This window comes from Vicugna pacos, chromosome 6, assembly GCF_048564905.1.
Source record: "Vicugna pacos chromosome 6, VicPac4, whole genome shotgun sequence".
NCBI classification, from domain to species: Eukaryota; Metazoa; Chordata; class Mammalia; order Artiodactyla; family Camelidae; genus Vicugna; species Vicugna pacos.
Genome location: NC_132992.1, coordinates 24,687,964 through 24,710,576, shown reverse-complemented (window position 1 = coordinate 24,710,576; position 22,613 = coordinate 24,687,964). Strand labels below are relative to the sequence as shown.

At 38.7% G+C, this 22,613-nt stretch overlaps 1 long non-coding RNA gene across 1 annotated transcript in view; it reads right to left on the bottom strand.

The window, feature by feature from the left end:
• Nucleotides 1-22,586, bottom strand: part of LOC140696831 (uncharacterized) — a 333,792-nt gene extending 311,206 nt beyond the window's left edge. The window contains exons 1-3 of the long non-coding RNA XR_012073378.1: nucleotides 22,500-22,586; nucleotides 21,427-21,669; nucleotides 18,292-18,409 (exon numbers count right to left, since the gene is read on the bottom strand). This is a non-coding gene — a long non-coding RNA (uncharacterized lncRNA). The remainder of the gene's footprint in view (nucleotides 1-18,291; nucleotides 18,410-21,426; nucleotides 21,670-22,499) is intronic.
• Between the last annotated feature and the right edge of the window lie 27 nt (nucleotides 22,587-22,613).

Sequence of the window (22,613 nt, the reverse complement as noted above, 5' to 3'; positions counted from 1 at the left end):
TCTTTCTGAAATGTATCTTTTAATATTTTATCCCCCACTGGCTCACAAATCTTTCACTCCCGTCCTATAACAAGAGAAGAAACTCTGAGCTTTCATCTCTAAGCTTTTAAGGTCCTCTCTAATTAGGTCCCAACTTACTTATAAAACCCCATCTTCCAAATTCCTTACATGAATATTCTTCCTCATTAAACACTCTTTCCCTTGTCCTGTCCCTAGGGATCTTTGGATATTTTTACCTCTGTGTATGGCAGGTTTGAAAATATGTTCATAACCCTCTTTTTGAATAAAAATTCTTTACTACCCATTAGGATGACTGATGGAGATGACGGGGTTTAGGGGTTGTTTCAAAGGGGCAGACTATGACCATTTCCCACCAGAACTGGCTATTTCTTTTATGGGATTCTAGCCTGGAAATGGGCTCTTTGAGGCTGCTGGAGTTCCGGGTAAGGGCCAGACTAGGTTTGCTGGCGGTTGTGTTTATTTTCTCCCCATCAGTTTTTTAGACTCTAAGTCATGTCTTGGCCTATAGTGATTCTGCAGGGAAGTTTCATTAACTCCAAAACATCCCATCTATTCTTCCCCTATTCTCTTAGTCTTTACTCAACATTTGTCTGGTCTTCCCAATTCTCTTCCAAGACTTTTAGACATATTCTTTCAATGGTTAGATTAGATACTGTTAGCATGTAAATTTTGGGAGGTCACCCTCTGTCCTACCTTTATTTCATATCCTGTGATACATTCTTTTTACCTTTAGCAATGACCTGAATGACAGAGAAGTTTATTATTGACAAAAACTTCTATTATAGTGATTTTCATCTGTCTGAGCAAACACCTGTACAAATAGGTGTTCAATTATTTACCGATTGATCTGTAGAAACCAGATCATTTATTCATAAATGTTCTAATCACATTGCCTTACTACAAGAGAACTTGGAGACCCGGAAGACAAGTAAGTGAAGGAAAACATATAGAACCCTGAACAGGGGCTCATTTATCTCTCTCCGTATTTTTGACAACTTCTAAATGGTCTGAATATCATTCTCTTCTCAGCATCTCAATATTTTCTTTCTATGCTAATTCCAAGAACCTTTATATTTCAAATACAGTTGGACTACTTTCAAAGTATGTGAATTCTATAACTTTGGATAACCCTAAACTCCTTCACTTGCCATTCCATGACACATTTTGTATTTAAAGATACCCAACTGCCAACTGGTCAATCTCTTTATATGCTTAGCCTATTACCCATGGGGCAATCATCTTTTAACAGCTCTCTGGAAGTCTTCTAAACTCTAATAATCATTTGTTTGGGCTCCACAGGGAGCACGTAACCTATCATAAGAATAGATGGTCTTTCTTGGTCCATTCTGGCCTCTGATACTACATCATCTCAGAAAGCCCTAATAATAATAACCAGCATTTATATATGCTTACCATGTGCAAGATCTTATTCTAAGTGATTTACCTGAATTAATGCATTTAAGTCCATTTAAATTTTCTAGTCTTTCATCTGACTAGCCTCTGAGATAAACCTCCTCAGAAATATTTTGGGCAGTCCTACAACGCACATTTGCCAGAAATTCTAGCACAAGCTAGAATTGGAAACATAACGAGCCAAGTCCGTGGTTTGGTATGGCAGCCGTTGGCGATTAAAAAAAGAAAAAAAATTAAAGAAATGTTATTTCTATTATAAAAACAATATTTTCTAATGCTGCAAAGAGAAAAACAATTATGACACTCCCAACATATTTTGGTAGTTGGAAAGTAGGAGGTAGAAAATGGCTTTTAAAAAAAATGGGCAAAATACATCTTGCAACCATATTACCAGTGGCTTTAAATGGAAAGAGTGACAATCCAACCTGGGTACAGGGCTAGCATTTCATCTCAAAAACTTTTTCAATTCTGTGGTCTCCAACCAGGTCCAGAAAAAGCATTCTTAGAACATGGTCTAATACTAAATAAATACTACACATTTTATGGTTTCAGATCTAGGGCCCAGGAAATACAAAGTTAAGCGATGGCAGAAGTCTTATGGGCTGGGAGCTCTGGATTTGCCAGTTCGGATTATGTCAAGCCACAGCTCCCGGGGCCCACCATTAAAAGACAGGACTAATCTAATGCAATCACCTTAGAACTGCTCTCTCGTGGCCTCTCCAGCCTCTTATATTTCTCAATCAGTGGGGCCTTTGCCTTCATTTCCTCCCTAGACTTCTAAGACCTCACAATGTCCTGTGTCTTCCTCCTTTCTAACAGCTCTGAGCCTGTATCTACTTGCTCCACTTCCTCCATATCCCCAAGAATTGAGTTGGAGGTCTTTAGTTCTTAACACATCTACAAGTTCCATGCAAGTATGCAAAGCTTCATTCACAATATCCACTATCCCTCTATGCAAATGACTTTCAAATCATCATTCCAACACCAAATTCTCTCATGAGTGCTAATCTTGCATATCTAACAGGCGTGAGACCTTTCCTCTCAGATTTCATGCAGTCACTCTAAATCATGGTGGTGGTTGACTGGTGTACACATTTATCAGAATTCATCAAATTGTACATTTGAAACGTGTAGTCTACTGTACAGGAACCATACCACAAGAAAAAAAATCCTCTGTACACTGTCTTGGATCATAAAGATGAAATAAATATGAACTCATTTGCCTGTTTTCAGTGGTATGAATTCTCTGAGCCCTGGTGACAGTTCTGCTCTTGCTGTCTCTCAGACAGTGGGAATTCTTTCCAGAAGTGGTCAAATGTAAAGGAGCAGTTTCTCCCTAGGAAGTCTGGAAGAAAAGGAGGTGACAGGTAGGAAAGTGGATTTTTCTAGGGATAGGGGTTATGGTACTATGGGGAAATGGAAATGGGGAGATTTTTAAATCTTCAGCTTCTGCAGGAATTATGAGGATGGGTGGTCCTGGCCAGAAGTATTCAGCTCCTTGAAGGAAGCCAGGGTTAGCAAAGCCCGTGGCCTCTCCAGGCTGTGTCTCGTAATCACAACATGAAATTCTGTCCTGTTACTGAGGAAGCTTGTTCACCTTGGCAAGTTGTCTGCTTTTCTAGGGTGGCTGTGGAATCATGGTCTTTGTTGCAGGTGGGAAGCTGGTCTCACCAGCTGGTTCTGTTGTCTGTCACCTAGACACAAGCATCCAGGCAAGGCTCCCCCCAGCTCCATTCAGCCCACCATGTTTCCCATTTTCCCCTCCACCCAACGAGGCACTCTCAAACTCCTTGACCAAAACTGTTTTCTAACAAGTCTTTTTAACCTTCCTCCTCTCCCTTCTAAATCATTTTATGTATGAGAGTCAAATTAATCTCCTCTCTTCATTCCAATTCCCATCCCCAAAGTCTTCAGAGGCTCCCCACTAAGATAAAGTGCAGATCCTTAGGCTAGCATCATTTGGAATCTTCTCCAAACTACTCTCTTTACATTTTTAAACACTTATTTCCTCACCTTTGTTTCAGTCACACTGGTGAATTCGTTGCTCCTAGACCTGCAATATCCCCTCTGCTCTGCTAGGACCTATGTCAGGTGTTAGTGTGATAAAAGAACGTTCATGGAAGTATCCAGTCAGCTGTGCCATACTGATCCCTGTTGAACGGGGGATGCCCTTGAACCTCACGCCCCATGGAGTGAAGGTGAAGCTCACTTATCTGACAAGTCTTTGGGACAGCCATCTTCTTTGCACAGCCATGCTGGGTCTCCCACCTCTGCTCTCGGGAGACACGAGAGCTATTTCAACTGCCCTCCATGCTGCCTCTTTGTCATTGGAATGGGTCTGTTCTAAATAGTCAAATTCAGGTCGTCTGTAGCATCAAACTCCCAAAGCTGCACCCATCATGAGTAAGGAAACAACTGTTTCCTTCAGACTGAGTTTCCCCCATGTTTGGTAACTTTTATTCAGGTATTAAAACTTCTCATTTGTGCTTTCATTTTTCAGACAGTTTGGAGGACCTTTTGATGCAGACCCAGTGGCTATCGGATACCCTGCTGTTTCTATTCTCTGGTCCTATTTCCTTAGTTGTCACGGGCACACAGATACAGAGTCAGCTCCATCCTAAAGCTTGGCTGTTGGACACTGGCCTCATCACTGCTACTGTATTCCTTACATGAAATTTCAACTGAATATACTTCCAAAAACAGTGATTCTCCTTAAATTGTAAAGTGGATACAGGGAGCAAATGAGGAGAAAAGGTCACTATAAACTGTGTTCACTAAGTTGAGCTTCTCCCTTCTGTGGTTCATGATGAATTCCAAGACCTGGCTGTTCGACAGGGGTTTAGGGGAAAATCAGGTACCATTATTTTTATTCATAGAAAATAGACACCCAGGCTGGTCGGGAATTATAAAGGCCTTTGTCTAAAGCTCTGATAGATTCAGGGGAAGGGGACTAATTTCCTTTCACCCCCAGCTCCACAGAAATGTCTCTCAGCCTCTCTCAAGAGCACTGTTTAGACATTAGGAATTGTAGGCAAGGCTGTGATTTCACAGATATCAAAACTGGATGGAATAATACAATTTATCTTATCATGTATGGTATTATTCAGCAGTCTATTTCCATTTTTATGACTGCTATTTCAGAGAAGGGAAACTGAGTCTCAGAGTATGAATTCTGAGTGCTCACTATGTGCCAGGAACTGGACAAACGTGTGCTTTCATTCTCTCCTTTGAGCCTAATTATCTTACCATGATTAGAGAGGGGGAAACTAAGAGGCGAGGTAAGATATCCCCCTGGTAGCAACTGTACTAAGTGATAGAGCCCAGAGTTGGATCTGTTCTCTTTCCTAGCAGCAACTTGAAAGCCCTTAACCCAGGACTGTTTGACTAGGGACTATGAAAGTCCAGCTTTGTTGCCTCTAGTAGTGACAGACTCTGAGGTGTGACACCCTCTGAGCAGCCCGTGGGATCTGGAGGGGTTGGGACCCTGCCTGAGCTCACAGCCTTGCTGGCCTCCACCCCGCAGTGCTGATGAGCAGCAGGGCTGGGACTGTACACTGGTCTTCTCCTTCCAAGTCCAGGGTTCTCCCCTCCAAAGAGGCCAACCACATCTGTTATTTCAAACTTCAAAACATACCTAAAGAGTGACACAAACATAAATGTATGAGGCACTTTCCGAGTCTATCCTGACACCTTTCTAGTCTCCTAATCTAAAAACGGTTGGTGGGTTAAGTTGCCAAATCCCCGTTACACGGTGGCAGGCAGGAAACTGTTTATTCCATCACAAATTCATGCCTCATATACTAACTCCTATACATCACGGATGCCACTCGGGACATACTGGGAAAGAGGCTCTTGCTCACTGTTGCTCTTTTCACATAATGAGTTTTTTCTGTCAGAACATCCTAACTTGGATCAGGCAGCAGGTAGTAAAAGAGGTGCGAGCCCTGGAGGGAAAAAGCACGACCTGCGAACAGGAGCCACGCTGCAAGGGAGCCAGGCAGTGTCTTCAGTTACTCTCGATATTTCTTTCATCAGGTATCAACCTAATTCCTACACTCTCCAAGTCATAAGTGCTGCTAACTTCTCCCCAGATCATTGCAAAGCTCGGAATGACTGAGCACTCTTATGTGTACTTCTCCTAAATACCAAGGACCCCAGGGTCAGAGAGGTCTGGTTCACACTGACTGGCTGTCCTTGAGACTAAATCACCTCCACTCTAGACGAGAGACAGCACCCGCCTAGCAGACGGGTGAGGGTTACCTAAGCAGCAAATACAGGTTCTAACAGGCTTTGAAGAGGTCCTGGCACAAAGTAGGTCTTCACATGTTAGTTCCTTCCACTCCTCCTTTTCCTCTGTCCTGGAGGTATCTGCATAGTGATCATAACCTTAAGCAGCAAAAGGAGAGCTCTGATAGTTGAGTTTCAGGAATCACTTGTTAGTCAAGGGAGATGAGTGGGGCCTCAATACATCTGCAGTCACATGGTACAGATATTTACTTCACTCACTGGTGAGACCAGCCAGGGTGAGACTGCTAGTGCTGAACCTGCAGCGGGGTCCTGCTCCTCACGGGCGGATTGGTTTATGCTCACCTGAGACCCTGGTGGTGAGAAGAAGGAGAGCCAGGCCCACCTCTCTCCTCAGGTCCCCATAGTGAACAGAAGGATCGTATGAGACCCCAAAGCCTCAGACAACCAAGGGGAGATCATTTTCAGACACCCTTCCTGGTACGCGGGAATCTCTAGTTGGCCCCATAAAAAGGGTGGCAGCCTCTCTCTCTCAGGCAGAGACTGCGAGGGCAACAGAAGCAGGCAGATCAGAACTCACAGTGAGTCACGGAGCATTTAACTTGTTTCTGCTTTTGACTTTTATGAACTGAGGGAAAAGGAAGTTTTATTCTTTTCGTTCTGTTCCATTACAATAACGACTCTGTGAACACACTTTTAAACATCTCATTTGAAGTCTGGGGCACTTCCTGGATAATGAAGATCCAGATATGTTATGCTTGGTTTTCTAAAATAAACCCAGAACAGGATTAGTAGGTCACTCATTCTCAGAAGGTGATGCTCTGGCAGGTAAATAACTTAGAGAAGGAAGCAGGAGTCACTGTCATAGATAATTTCTTATTCTCTGAATGCTACAAACCATAAAGAAACTATGAAGGGGAGCAGGGAGGGAGTGATTGTAAATAAACTGAAATCAGTGTGTGGAATCAATCAACAAAGAGAGTGGAAGAGGCCTCAACAAAGTGCAGTGCTGAGGCAGCAGAGTTGGTAATTACTTGTTAGTCATAATTTCTCAACACAGACATCCTATTCCAGTTGTGTGTAAGTTTTTTTTTAATTGACGTACAGTCGTATTACAGTGTTGTGTCAATTTCTGGTGTGCAGCATAATGTTTCAGTCATACATGTACATACATTCTTTTTCATTATAGGTTACTATAAGATGTTGAATATAGTTCCCTGTGCTATACAGTGTAAACTTGTTGTTTACCTATTTTATATATAGTAGTTAGTATCTGCAAATCTCAAACTCTCAATTTACCCTTCCCGCCCCACGCCTTTCCCCTTGGTAACTGTAAGTTTGTTTTCTATGTCTGTGAATCTGTTTCTGTTTTGTAAATAAGTTCATCTGTGTCTTTTTTCTCTTCAGATTCCACATATAAGTGATATCATATGGTATTTTTCTTTCTCTTTCTGGATGTCTTCTGTTTATAAGTGTTTTTTGATGTGACAGAGATGAGAGGGTGAGAGAGAACACATTGGATAAACAAATAACCTTGAATTCCTTAAATTTCTTCTTCTGATAAGAAAAAGGTGACAAGGAGTAGTGTTTCCTTTCTCAACTGTAGGTAAATTCAGTCTCATTCCTGATAGGCAGCCACCATCTAGGAGAACAATCCAATGAAGGTACAGAAACATTCACAGAATGTCCATTTGTGGGTCTGACAAAGGTCTGTCTTATGGACTGACGTAGCCAATCTGGTCACACACAACTTTATGTTTTTCCTAGTAGCTGCCAAAGAAATGTGGGATTAGTGAGGATTATCCTCTTAGAAAAAAAGGGAGTCTCAGACCAAAGTCTGCCATGTATATGGACCTTTGTTATCCAGATAGTTTTTAACTAATAAAGAGAAATGGTCATAAATTTGTGCTGGAGGCTTGCCTACCCTAAAACAAAGGGAAACTCTGACTCATGCATAAAAAGTTCATTTGAAGCAGATACACCAAGTTACTCAGAGTCAACATCAGGCAACCAGAAATGCCACACCAGTAGATGCAACCAGGGATTACTGAGGGACAGGTCTTGGACACCTCCAGAGGGGTGTGCAGGCCACCCGGGATTCTTATGCTCTCTTCAGGCAAGGATGGGGGGCTTTCTCCAATGTTTTAACTGACTCACATAGGGTTCTTCTCACCAATGAGAGGCCTAGACTGCCACTCATCATTTTGTCAATGAGATAATAACTCCTATGTTTAAAAAAACCCTTATAAATAAATAAAACCCCACAAATATGCCAATAGGAAATCAGCAAAATTTGCTTAAAGGGGAAAATTTATAGAGTAAATCAGGAAGCTAAGAAGTATACAAAAAGAGTTTAACTTCACTCATAATTATAGAGAGGCAAACTAAAATAAGGTGCTATTTTGATCTACTAAATTGGCAAATAACATTGTGTGTACTTCGGCATGAGGAGATGAACTCATGAATACATTTGAATGGGACAGCAATCGTTATGCACTTTATGCTGCTTATCAGTTGGTGTCAAACTATTGTAAACTTTTTGGCCAAAAACATTCCACTTCCAAAAATTTATCCTCAGAAGATAATTAAAGAAGATGGATGTGAGAGCAAACCCATTTTGAATGAAAATTTAAAAACATAGAGAATAAAGCAAATTAAAATCACACAAAAAAACTGACGGAGAAATCCAAATTCAGTCAAGAGAATCAGGCTAAGAATCTAGAGGAAGACTTGATGTCTTGTACCTTGGCCCTGCTATTAAGGAAATGCCTGATGGTGAGCAAGCTACCTGGATGGACTCTCGGTCCTAAGTTTTCTCATCAGGAGACAGAGGTGTGAGCTCAGTGTTGATTTGGTTGGGGTGGAGGCCTAGGTTTGTGTCCCATTCCCTCTCTGGAGAGAAGAATGTAATCTCCATGGACTCAAGTGGACTTCCTCATGTTGACAATGCACCCTGCTAAGACCTCCAGTTCTCTCCTGTGTAAGGGGAGGGGGCTGAATTACCTCATCTCTAAACCCCACTATGCTCCACCACTGATTTTGCTATTGGGGTAAACTATTTAATTTCTCCAAGCCTCAGTTCCTCAGTTATAAAATGGGAGTATTAATTCCCTTTTCATAGGGTTTTTATAAAGATAAGTCTGTGTTTGGAAAATGTTTGAAAGAATACCTGACACTCAGAAGCCAGTCAATAAAGGCTATTTGTATTACTATACACATTACTATTTGTATTATTATTAAATGCTTAATATTTATGTTGAATTGAGCCTTACATTGTATTTTCAAGTATGGGCTTCAAGGCCATTTTGAAAAACCTATTTATTATTTTCATTCTTTTTTTAGAAAGGAAATTCTTACTCATTTAAGAGCAAGACTGAGAGGGACATGATGTTGTTTAGACTCCTTAAGAGCTGGATCCACATCTCCAATTTTGTATCTAAAGCTGGGCTGTTAGCCAACTTCTTGGCTGGGAAGAGAATTGGACTCTATTTACACGATAGCAAAACAAGAGGCTAGTTCAGTCAGTTTCATCAAACGACCGTCCAGTTCTGTGAAACAATGGTCCAACTGGAGGATCATCCCTAGTGGGGCCAAGCTGCCTGAGTGCCAACACAAACAACCACTCAAAGAGAAGTTACACTTCCCACTCAGAGAGCAGGCCATCGAGTTATAACTCATCGGAAGATTATGAACGATTTTGATGTTGACTGTTTCCATCTCATAATAAAACCAGTTGAGATCTAAGGCTCAGATTGGTGAAGACATTCCAGACATAAAGACCACAAAAACGCTGTTCAAATGAAGCTTCACCCCGAAGCATTCTTTTCTTTCCCACAGCCCACCCAGTGTCTTATGACTGATGTCTGTTATCTTTAGATCCAGCCCTTTTCTCAAAGAAGGCGTGGGAACTTTGGGCCCTTCTCAGTCACCAGAAATCTGGATGGAAGAGAGGAGGGAAGAAATGGAGACCTGAGTGGTACAGGGCTGGGCAAGCATGGCTCTGATGCAATGTCCTACATTTCCTCTGAACAGAACTACAATCTATACTCTATAGGTAACCAGTGTGATTCTTTACAAAGTGACAGTGAAATTTTAAATAGTTCTGCCAATTGTTTTTTTAAGGATAAAAGACTGCAGTTCATTGAAGTCCTGTGGTATCCTCATAATAATAACACATAGAAGTCATAAATACTAGTTGATATGGTTGACATAAGGACTTCTTCACAGATATCCAAGAAAAGTATAGGTAATCCTTCAGCAAAATGTCACAAAATTAATGTCTATCCATGTTTACTAAATGATTAGCCTCAGTTTTGTAAATCGTAGAAGTCACAATTTTCAGATCATTGTATCAGAAGAACAAGAGTGTTTCTGAATGCTTGTAATCTGTATTTTGATTAAGGTCCTACTGTGGATTTTGAAAGGCTTTATTTAATCTATGTGTGGACTTAATACATAGTAATTAATAAAGCTGAATGGCTTTCAATGTGTTAATTTTTTTTCCCATTTTAATGGAACTCTAGTGAGAAAAAGAGCAATCCTTAGATATCTGGGCACAGGCCATCGTAAACGCTTCAATGCATTCCTTATACTCTAGGGTCTCTTATTAATGGTTAACTACAACAATCTTAACAATCGATTTTTTAAAAACATGTTTTCTTTGACGAAAGATTTCAGACATACAGAAAATGACCAGAAACAGTATAATGAACATTCATATACCCACCACTTAGATTTCAGATATTAATATTTTGCCCCTGCTTTTACTTTTCAAACTGTGAAGTAGTTTGACCACACTGAAAAGAACAGGGAAAAGATTTAGCAAACAGCTTGGCAAGTAAAAAGTAATGTGCTTAGAACAGTGTCTGGACCATAGCGAACTCTAAGTCAGCTACCAATTTGTTGCTGTCACCCATGCCAAGCTCTATTAGGTTTTCACATTTTGCCATATTTGCCTCAGATTTTTTTTTAAAGACATTCAAATACCAAGAGACTCAAGGCCCCCTGTTTATCCCTCTTGAACTCTTCCCCTTCTTCCCTTTCTCACTCCTCTCATCACCCTCCCTCACTGCCTTGCTTCCCGATTCTCTCACTCCCATTCTTTGCAGAGAAAAATCACTGCCCTTTACTGTTGCTTAGATATTTTAAATTTTTTCATTTCATATTTAGATCTTTAAACTGTCTCAGATTTATTTTTTGGTGCAGCAAGAGAATATTTTAGTCAAATATTGTCATGGTAATACTTCTTTTAAAAAAACCCGAGACCAGTGGGTTTCAGCAAAAAGCTGTAAGATCACTGTTTATTCCTCAAGTATACAAAAGGAATGGCATAACTTTGATCCATATTCTTTCCAAGAATTCCTTAATGAGGTTTGACACCCTCCAGCTCTGTATCTGATGTCCTTCTTTGATTAGCTAGGGCAAGTCTGTGTGTTGGGACAGGGTATGGATCAGATGAAAACCTTCTCTAAACATCTTCTTAGTCCCTGGGTGAGTTTCAGGTCCTGAGCTGAACTACATGTGTTTTCCTCAAATCACTGTTAGATAAGAGTCAAAAACACTGTACATGACAAGAAAGTGACATGTTATAACTGACTATACTTGAATAAATTTTTTAAAAGGGGAGTGTAGAAAGCAGAAGTAGATTAAAGAGACTTAAGAAACACATCGAACCAAATACTAATTGTGGATATTGCTTGGATCCTGACTGAAGCAAATTAATTATAAAAAGACATTTTAAGACAGTTGAGGAAATCTGAATATGGAATGAATAGTAGATGATATTAAGTAATTATTAAAACTAATAACGTTGCTTTAAAAAAAGCACTGTCCACAAATAGGACAAAACCCTGAATTCAGTGTATGTACCGACTTTTGGCAACATCAAAGATCTTCACTCCATCAGTGTTCTGTTCTAATTCTTTATTCCCTTACACTGGTGTCCTCCCACCTTCTCTTTTCAGACTTTGATCACTGGATTGTCTACTGATGGCAAAGAAAAACCAATATCTATTCCCTGAACTGTTACAAAATCTCCATAGTCTGCCCCTTAAACTCGTTTCCCTAACAATTTATTTCCTCAAAAGAAACTAGATTGATTTTTTTTAAAGTTTTAAAGGTAAAGTGATACATGCAAATGATTAAAAATGAAACAGCACCAAGAGATATACAATTAAAGCCAATATTCTTGAGCCTCACTTAGTGTCTCTTAGTACACGTATGGTTTCTATTTTTAGTGCTTATATCGGTTACCTCCATGATTCTAAATATTGTGCTTTATCAGAATATAAAATAATCAACTAAGCATTGTCACTTTACTACTGACATTCTTGACTTGACTGATGAAGATGCAACCACCTTCCTGTCTCACCTTTCGCTAGTTACATCACAAATCTCAGTTCCACCTCTGACCACCTCTGCTACTTCAAACCCTATTCTTCAATCATTACTCTTTATCCGCTCACCATAGGACAGAACAGTCCAATGGAACTTTCGGTGATAACAGAAATGTTCACATCTATTCTGTTCAACATAGTAGCCACTATTCATGGGTGAATACCGAGCACTTGACATACAGTCAAATTGAAATTAAATTGTCACAGGTGGCTAGGGGTAACTCTTAAAAAGAGCAGTTACAAATAATATTTTTTCATGAATTCCAGTTTTACAAGATGAGGATAGTAGCCTTTCTCATTTCTTTCCACCTTTTGTCCTGCTTTCATCTCACTAGCCCAGTTATCTCTACCTTTATATTTATAATGCCAAGATTGGTAATACAGGCAAGTTATTTCCAAGTATGGTTAAGCTTCCACGATATATCGAAGGTTAATCCTAATGCTGAAAATTCAAAAACTATACTTATATTATTGTGATTCAGCTTCCTTCACAGTTCTCTTTATAACTGTAATTTTTTGCTGCTTTCTTTGTTTACTGTCTGCCTCTTTTCCTGAACTATAACCCTGATGAAAGCGAGAATCTTGCCCACCTTGTTCAGTATTAGAATTCCAGAACATAGCAGATGAACTGACAGAGAACATAATAGATGTCTCACAAATTCTGAATGGATGGTCACATCTTATTTATTATTGTTCAGACATTCAGGCACCCTCTAATATCAGCAAATTCTCCTTGAAGGAACAAGTACTGATAAACAGTATTTTTATTGTCATTTGGGGCAACTATTGTTACTTTATGAAACTTCTCAATTTTTTTCCTCTCCATACTTAATCTATGATAGTGTTTCCAAGCCTTCTTTGACTTGAAAATTCCTCTGTTATTAATATATAGTAATAAAATAATCTAAAGAATTAAAAAAATCATGGTACTTCTGTATGGTACATGGTGATGTGATTTTAAATAAGCCTATTTTATTTTAATCAGTAGATCATGAATTATTATACTATAAAGCTCATTTTAATAACTGCTCAGTAATAAACATAATATATAAAAATTACTTTTCACTTAAACAAGTGATGCATATTCTTTAAATCACTTATGTAAGATAAAATATGATTTGATAGTATATGTTTTAAAAAAATAACATATAATAGAGTATATGAATTTGGGCCAAATGTACACTTGAATATAAATTGTCCCTCGATTTATTGGCGGGTCATGTGGCAAGCAGTATGAGCTTAGGGTTGGTAACGTGTGTGTGGGTGTGGATATACATACATACAATTCTCCTTTCAAATGCTAACACAAGAGGAGTTTCAGGATAGTATTTGTGGGTAATTCTTGGTAACTAATGGATTTTAAGAATGGATAGTCTTTATTGCCAATAAGTAAGAAAACTTCTAAAAAATTAATTGCCTCAATAATTTTTTTCTGTTTAGCATTTGATTTTGAAATTCCCAATGTTTTACATGGGGATCTTTGATTAGATGAATGAAACTACAACTTTGAGCAGGTTTTCATATTATTATTCTTTCAATTTACATAGTTTATGAACTATACTTGAACATCAGAATTCCATTTGCTTTTCTGCCTTTAAGCAATGCTTTATGACTAAGAATCACAGTGTTCAAAACTATGAAGGGCTAGCGTGCTGAGGAAACTGATAAACAATTCGAGCTGTGACCATGTCATGAACCCTCCTTCCTCATCACATTTGACCACTGCCCACATACAATTTACCTCCAGGGCCCTCCTAAGCTATAATATAAAAAGAAAAAAACCCCACTAAAATAATGATTTCACTTATTGATTTAAAAACTGACAAAAGATACCATTATTAAAAATGCAAGTCTCCTGCAATATCTTTTCAAATCTCTGTGGGATTTCTGAATCATGAGAGGGAGCTACCGAGAAGATGATATTCTATGATTAACATTAAAAACTGACTTCTTTATTCATTATTTAAATGATACTATAAGGACACAATTCTACAGCATGAGATGGATCTTACCAAACATCAGCTCAGTCAGTATTTGTAGCTAAATCATATACCTTTAAGGATGAGGGCCATTTTGATCCAGAGTCACAATAATTCCTTTCAATCCCCACGTCTATGTATGTGTGTATCCTGGAGTTGAACTCTCAAATGGTAGTTGGTACCTGATATAATACTTTAAATATTGCTAGCTGCTTTTAGACTGCTGTTTTTCCCTACATAGATCTCTTGGGGTTCAGGGGCTGTTTCAGGTTATGCTAACATGTCAGCCATACATTTAAGCAAATGTCCCATTTTCATACAGCATTATCTGTCTTCAGCAGAAAGCAGAATGGTAGATTTAGCTGAACATTTACTTGATCAGCAGGCAGAACGTTCCACCTTCCTCTGTTGGATACCTGTTGTCTCCAGCCTTCATTCTACACATGGAACCACACTGGACAGTTCCCTGACCATTTCTGCCCAGTTCAGACAGAGTCTCATTTTGGACTTCTTTCTTTTCTTTTAGCTTTATCTAAACTTAGTTACCCTGGGTAACTGACCCCTTTGTTATCAACAGTAGCACTGGGACAAGTCAAATCTTTCTCGGATGATAATGGGGATAATAATACCTGATTGCGTTGCTCCTCATGCCTTACACATCTGGTAACAGAATTTTACTCTTAAGGCAGGCAAGTGAGATGGAAACTTGGATCATGGTGTCTTTCTCAGTGCTTTTCTGACCACAGCATATTATTAAAGCACTTTATATATCCGTCCCATGAATAGGGTGGGTCAATCTAGATCATGAGCTCCTATTTTAGAAATGGCAAATATATTTTATCTAACACGTCAGAGCTGATAGATTTTCCATGGTGTCTATACTAAAGATTCTGAGCCTATGTGTTTGCTCCTTAGGGAAAATGTTATTAGTACTATCTAGGGGTGGAAAGGGAAAACACCTTTGATAAACTTCGAAAATCCTGTTTTAGATAGTGTGGTAAAAATGTGATATAATTTTGTCCTTATAATAAAGTCTACATTTGCTAAAATCATGTGATAATGTTGCCTTTGAAACCGACATGTCATGAGTCCCCCTGGAAGTTTAATGGAAAAATTCCTTTAGGTTTGATCCACGATAGGCTTTCCCACTCTATCTACAGTAAACAATGTTAGAACAAAAAAGTGTTGTAGGAATAGATGGGATAGTGAGGATGAGTGGCAATAATAATGACGATTATTTGACAGATGAACATCTTTTGGGTTAAAAAATTATGAGAAATTTTGTAAGAATATTGTCAAGTCAAAGCTACCCTCAAGGTCCAGCCCAGACACAGCAATAGCCATGAAATTCATGTTTGGTCACATTGCTCTTAATACATATTGAAGAGCAGATGCAGAAAAAGGATGGCTTGATTCCAATAACTATTTCGGGCTAACCCTACTGAGTTGACTTGCCTTTGGATTTTTATTGGGTAGTGAGAAATATCTGGTGAAGAAAGATTCTCTCAGTCTTGATATTTACTGAAGTAGCAGAAAATCTGTCAATTCTCTCTCTGCTAAAATACTACTGTTCAGTGCTGTCATCTTCGTTTTTTCCAATATGTATTATAACCCCAATCCTAATGCTCCTAATGCTTACCTGGAGAATAAAGTCAGCCCTAAAATCTCCATTGTTAATTTGGGTTTAATTCTTCACAATTACCTATGTACTGTGGGAATTGTCTTTTCTGAGGCACTAGTTCAGAGACAAGTTTAATTTTGTATAAAACCAGTCATGCGTTTAACCTTACCTCAGTACTGCCTGGAAATAACTTCTTTTCTTTTCTGGGTTTTGACTTAACTGATGAATGATATATAGCTGTAATAAGTGGAAGGCAAACCACAAAGTGGCCAGCTTTAGAAGGACAATGTGGACAATAGGCCCAGAAGAAATCACATGGGAATATGAACACCAGGGCCCCAACCCAACAACCCACAACTCTTTCGACTCTTCTGTCTTCCTGAGCTGTAAGGGCATGAGTTTGATTTACATTCCTAGGCCTGCCTCACATTGTGGAGGATCTTAGCTGCGTGTTGGGACAATTTTCAGTGCACAGTTCCTGCTCCACAGAAAGATGGGGCACTGAAGCGCTGACCCAGGGAAGAAACCTGGTAAAGGATAAGCATCAACTCTGCTTCCTCTCTCCTTCTAGAGCCTATTTCTCTCTCCATCCTTTCTCTCTCTCTCTCATTTTTTTCTATAAATTCATCTTCTCCTTGATAGATTTGAGAAATTCCCAGAGAAAAGCCATGGTTTCTCATGAGGGCAAAGGATCTGTCAGATGTGTGAAGGTCATATGGTGAAGTCATTGACCGTTGTGGTGGGTTAGTGTATCACCCAAAATTCATGTCCATCTGGGACTTCAAAATGTGCTTTATGTGGAAACAGATTCACTGCAGATTTAAATAATTAAGAATGGAGATGAGATTCTATTGGAGTAGCGTGGGCTCTAAATCCAATGTATCCTCTAAGAAGAGAAGAAGACATAGAGACACACAAAGAGAAGAAGGTCGTGTGAAACGAGAGGCAGAGATTGGAGTGATGCAGCTATGAGAAACATGGACTGATGATGGCCACTGGAAGCTAGGATGAGGCAGGAAGGATTCTTCCCAAGGGCTGTAGAGGCAGCACTGCCTTGCCCATACCTTGATCTCAGACTTCTAGCCTTCAGAATTCTTAAAAAGTGTATTTCTGTTGTTTTAAGTTTGTGGTAATTTGTTAATGGCAATCCTGGGAAACTAACGCAGTCATCTAATTCCCTTCTCTGGAGTTTTGGACACTGTGCTCGTCCAACTTTCTACCTGCCTCTCCGACAATCCTTCATTCTCTTCCCCCATGCTTTTCCTCTTGTCTGCAGCCTTCATGATGGTACTCCTCAAAATTCTGTCCTTGGCCGTTTTCTCATTTTACATTCCCTGGCCAATCTTACCCAAGTTCATGATTTTAACTCCACTTCTCTGCTAGTAATTCTCAAACATAAAGCTCCAGCCAGACTTCTCTCTTGACATTTACTTTTAATGTCCTACTAGATATCAAAAACTGATGTCAAAAAGCCCATATTCAAAACTGAACTCATTTTTAAAACCCCCTTCCCTTACTTTGTGCTCCTCCACCATCTCTTCTTCTACTCTTCATTCCTTATTCTCTATTTATTTTCATGTACCATATTTGGTCCAATGATAAAAGCCAGAAACCTTGAGTCATCCAAGAAGCCTCATGTCCCCTTCCTCCCAACAGCCAATACTTCAGCAATCTGTTTGTTTTATCACTTTAAGTTTCCCTGAATTAACTCTTTCCTAGATCAGGTCCTTACCAACTTTAATCTTTTCTGCTGTTGATAGGGTAGTTTTCTAACTGTCAATGTCACTGCTCTCCAAACTATCCCCTAGCACTGCAGTTGTCACAGTTATCTCTAACATCCAGCAATGATAGGATTACTTCCCTGTTTAGAATCCTTCAAGTGTTCTCAATTGTCAAAAGGTACAAATTCAAATTCCTTAGAATGGTTTAACTATCTTCATGTCCCATTATTCCCCAAGACTCCTAACCTAACTTTAGCCACACTGAACAACCTGCCATTCTCTGAATATATACTATAGCTTCAAACATTCCCATGGCTCTGCACATCTGCTCCATCTTTTGAAATACCCTTCCTCCTCCCCATATTTATTTGGCTCACTGGGAGATTCTTGGTGTCTCCCAAAAGTGTTCTCTGAGTCCCCAGTCTGTTTTATATGACCCTTCCTTGGGTTACCACAGCTCCCTACAGAAACACATACACCACATTCTCATTATTGATAGTTTTCACCTAGAAGTCTCACTAGACAACAAAGTCCATGAGAAAGGGACAGTGGTCAATTTACGGTCAACAAATATTTTAGAAATAATAAAAAATAAACTGTATGTGTATGTATGTATGTGTGTACGTGTATATATACATATATATAAAAGAAATATAAAGTAGCCCATGTGTATCAATGTATATTTTAAACATTGATAAGGCAGCCATTATCAAAGTTGCTGTGATTGGGACAAATACTGAGGATGGATGAGACTTGAGGAAGGCTTTGAAGAAACAGTAGGTCTTATACAATTAGGATGTGATGTTCTGGACAAAATAAAAAGCAAGGACCAATTTGGCATTAGGACTCAATAAGATGATGGATTTAAACAGTAAGTTGGTGGTTAGTTTCTTTACCTTGACACTGGTGGCTTTGACTGGTTTTACTAAGGACCAGGCTGGCATGACCTCATGTAGTTGCTCCGTCTGTGAACGGAAGTGCTGTTCCTACAGTTCTTCTGGTTACAGAGGATGTCTGAAAAATAATAAAAAAAAAGAGAACTATCTTCAAGTAACTGGATATTGTTCAAATGAGTCAGAATCCTAGCTCATGGTTTCAAATGAAACAGGGAGATGTATGCAACATTCAAGTTACTCCTTAGCATGTTAAATTGCTCCTTCCAGGAACCATGGAGGATGAAAGCCAGTTAGTATCAGCTAGAAAAAAGACTTGGGAATTTCCTCTAGTGGCTGTACTCAGGCCTGAAAATAGCACTACTGAAGGTCTGAGCATCCAATTTCATAATTTACTTTCTATATTAAGCCTCATATGGAGCAAAATTTCAGTATCTTTGGACAAAACTGACCAAAACATCCAGTTATTTCTTGCTGCTTTTCTTGTTAAAAAAAAAAAGCAGCACTTGAGAGCAAACTTATCAAAGGGACTCTGTTGAATGGCCTATCACATGATCCTGAAGATTAGCATTACTAAAAATATGAAATTGTTTTGGACTTCTCTCCAGAAACCATATGATTTAATTATACTTAGTTTTATTTAATATGGAGTCTCTTTGCCAAGATTCTGAGGACTTGAGATATGAACATATATTCCTTTTCATATTCTTTCTCATTATAGGTTACTACAAAATATTGAATATAGTTCCCTGTGCTATGCAGTATAAACTTGTTTATCTATTTTATATATAGTAGCTATTACCTGCAATTCTAGAACTCCCAATTTATCCCTCCCCACCCCTTTTCCCCTTGGTAACCATTCTATCTGTGAGTCTGTTTCTGTTTTATAAATAAGTTCACCTGTGTCTTTTTTTTTTTTCAGACTCCACGTTTAAGGGATATCATATAGTATTTTTCTTTCTCCTTCTGGCTTACTTCACTTAGAATGACAATCTCTAGGTCCAACCACATTGCTGCAAATGGCATTATTTTATTCTTTTTTACGACTGAGCAATATTCCATTATATACATATACCACAGCTTCTTTATCCAGTTATCTCTCGATGGACATTTAGGTTGCTCCCACGTTTTGGCTATTATAAATAATGATGCTATGAACATTGGGGTGCATGTATATACACATATATGTATGACTGAAACATTATGCTGTACACCATAAATTGACACAACATTGTAAACTGACTAGACCAATAAAAAATTTTTAAGATATAAACAAAGGAGAAAGTAGTTATCACACAATTTACATTTTATAGACAATAGACTTAAATGACTATATGTTAAATTTACTAAAAGAAGTTTGGTAGGGTTGAATAAGTTAATAATTCCCCAATCAATACACTTTGTAAGGATTTCCATGAATGGGCCAAGGAATACCGGACGGACATAGCTTTCAACAAGGAGAATATAGGCAGAGGAGAGAAGTGAAAAAGAAAATTCACTTCATTTTCCCTTCAGTCTTTTTCTGCCTGGAAAACAATTGGGACTTCTATTTTTTTAAGGTAACATGCAGATTACCTATTCAAGGATTAAGTCAATATTTATCATTCTTATTGTAAACATTAGGATCTACAAGAATTTAGTGTGTAGTCCATCAGCCAAGTTAGAGAGTCATCTTCATCTGTGATTTTCTAGTACCCACCAGCTACAAATCAATCCGGTTGGTCCTAAAGGAAACATCCAAAAGTCTTTGATCTGATGGCATTTGGGGAGAAGTATTTGCTATGTTTCAAGAGAAGTAGTAGGAAGAGAGTTAATTTCAGCTACTCAGATATAAAGCACTTCTTACCAACAATTTTTCCCTTGGTGAAAGACTCTTCTCTAAGTTCAACACTTCTATTATTTTATGGTTTTGGAATGTTTCTCCCTAATTTGTTAGTGCTGAATCTCACCATTCTTCATTGATTCTCAGGTATCACTTCCCTGAAACCTTTATTAATACCATGTCAACATTCTTCTCACCCTTCTGTTCTACCAATCATCATACCACACTTTTCAGTATAATCTAGGATGCACAGTTCTCTAACCACTTATGTTGTTCTACTTCATCCATCATTATTCTCATTTTACAAAGAAAGAAACTGTCCTTAAACATCTCTCTACTTTAAGCCAGCAAAGAAAAGGCTGAAAAAACATTAGGACTTCTAGTGGTCACACTCTTAAATCATAAGAAGACCTTGACATTTTCTCTCAGTTTTATAAAATTGTCAAATTGTTTAAATCCTCATAATATCAGGAAAATCAAAGGAGTACTCAGGATGACATGTTCACTGTACTAGAGTCTTTGTTCTCATGCAGAAAATTCCTTTTCCACTGGATCATGTAGGAGAAAGGTCAATGGTGAGCAAAGTCCAGGCTGTTGCCAATACCTTGAGTTCTGATTATTTTTAACTACTGGGAGTGGGTGGGAAGGATTCAGTGCGAGCATTAAAGAGGACTGATCAGACTATAAATATTTGGCTGTTACTATTTTCATTAAAAGAAAGTCTGAACACATAATGCAGTGCTAAGGAAGGGACACAAAATTCTGGGAGGGAGAAAATTAGCTCTAAAAATAAAAGCATTATCAATTTACAAAGTTTTGGTTTCTGTTTATTTTTCTTCTCTGTAAACATAAGGGATATGTAATAAATGTTGGCTAAGCTGACTCACACAAGCAATTGCCCGAGATTAATAAGTATCTCCTATGAAGCCAGATCCTTATTGCTTTAAAATATCGTAAGAGGATGTGTATTCAGTCAACAAGTACACTTTCCAGACCTGTTGTTTTTTACACCCTGCATATATAAAGATTCTTCCCAAATGGCAATGGAGTGAACATATGAAGGATAGCCCCAGACACAAATGGACACATAAAGTTTCTATAAATTCATTAGCTCAGAGAAGGAATTTTTTAAAGAAAATCAGAGTTTTACTTATGGATACTTTTTGTATTAAGAGACAAACAAATCTGGGAAGGAAAACTTGGAGAAGACTTGAAAAATTGGAATTTATTATATTTAGCACCTTATGTAGATGAAACCATTTCTGTTGGTTGAAGATAAGAAAAATGTTACCCAATTTGCTCATAAATGATCATACCTTGTGAAGGCACAGAATAAGACTTGGGGAACTTGTTTGTGCAGAGAATTCTGACTTACTCAGATGAAAGATTCCAGCGCAAGACAAGTTTATGGTCTGCCAGGAAATGAGGCAAATATGTAGGACACAGGATGAGTCAAGGTAGAAGCATCAACTTTAGTTCTTTTCCTTTCAAATGCTGAAGTGCTGCTTCTGTTGGGAGTTTATTTTTCTCTCCTTTGGGGTGGTAACACCAAGATTTGCCTAAGGTTAAGAAACAATGATCTAATCAGTACCAACCTTTTCCTTCCTACCTCCTGCAATATAATTTCCTAGGACAATATCAAAGATATATAACCTACACGGGAGTCAAAGAAACAGACACAGCCTTTGGAAGCTGACTTCAAGACTTTGAACAGAAAGGTGCTCTAGAGATAAGCACTTTGATCCCCTGGCTTCACTACTGTCTATGACACTCATGTTTCTGCCATTGTAGGACATTTTCTGTTTGCTAACACTATTTGAATACTACACCATGAAATCTAGAAATGCGTTTTATTTCTACCATGTATGAGGAGGGAAAATTTACTCACCCACATCTAAAAGGAAAGAGTTCTTTTTACACAATTCAGCTAAGGACTGTGATGTGCTAGGGAGTGGAGTTATACATATGAGGAAATTCCATAAGAAAGATCCTAGGGAAAAGGCCCAAGAGGTAGATGGGGCTTCAAGGGGCTGCTTAAGATAACCCAGCCCCTTTCAGTTCCTGGGAGAATGTGAAGATCTAGAACCAGACCTAAAAAAGCAGAATAAAGAAGAATCCATGGCATTGCTGACCACTTTGATCCTAGATTCTGAGAAGTTGGCGAGTGCTCATTTTCCCCATTTTATAAGTGGAAAGGCATGAATACTTCAACGACTTTGGTTTCCCAACATTTCTCCATTCTGAAGAAGGAGCCAGGAAGCTATTGACTTCTTCCAAATGATCTATTAGACTGCAGTCTTTTTTTTAGAGCCCTTTAAAAGGTGACAGAGAATTCAGAGTTACCCAAAGCACAGATTATAAATGCCCCAAGTAGAATCACTATTCTGACCTCACGAAAAGCAGAGCCTTTAAAGTGGGCACGCCAAAGGGCCAGACCTCAGGAGTGAACTGATTTCCCAAGAGCACTGGGAAGCAACTTAGGGAAGAGTTTTGTCTGCATCTG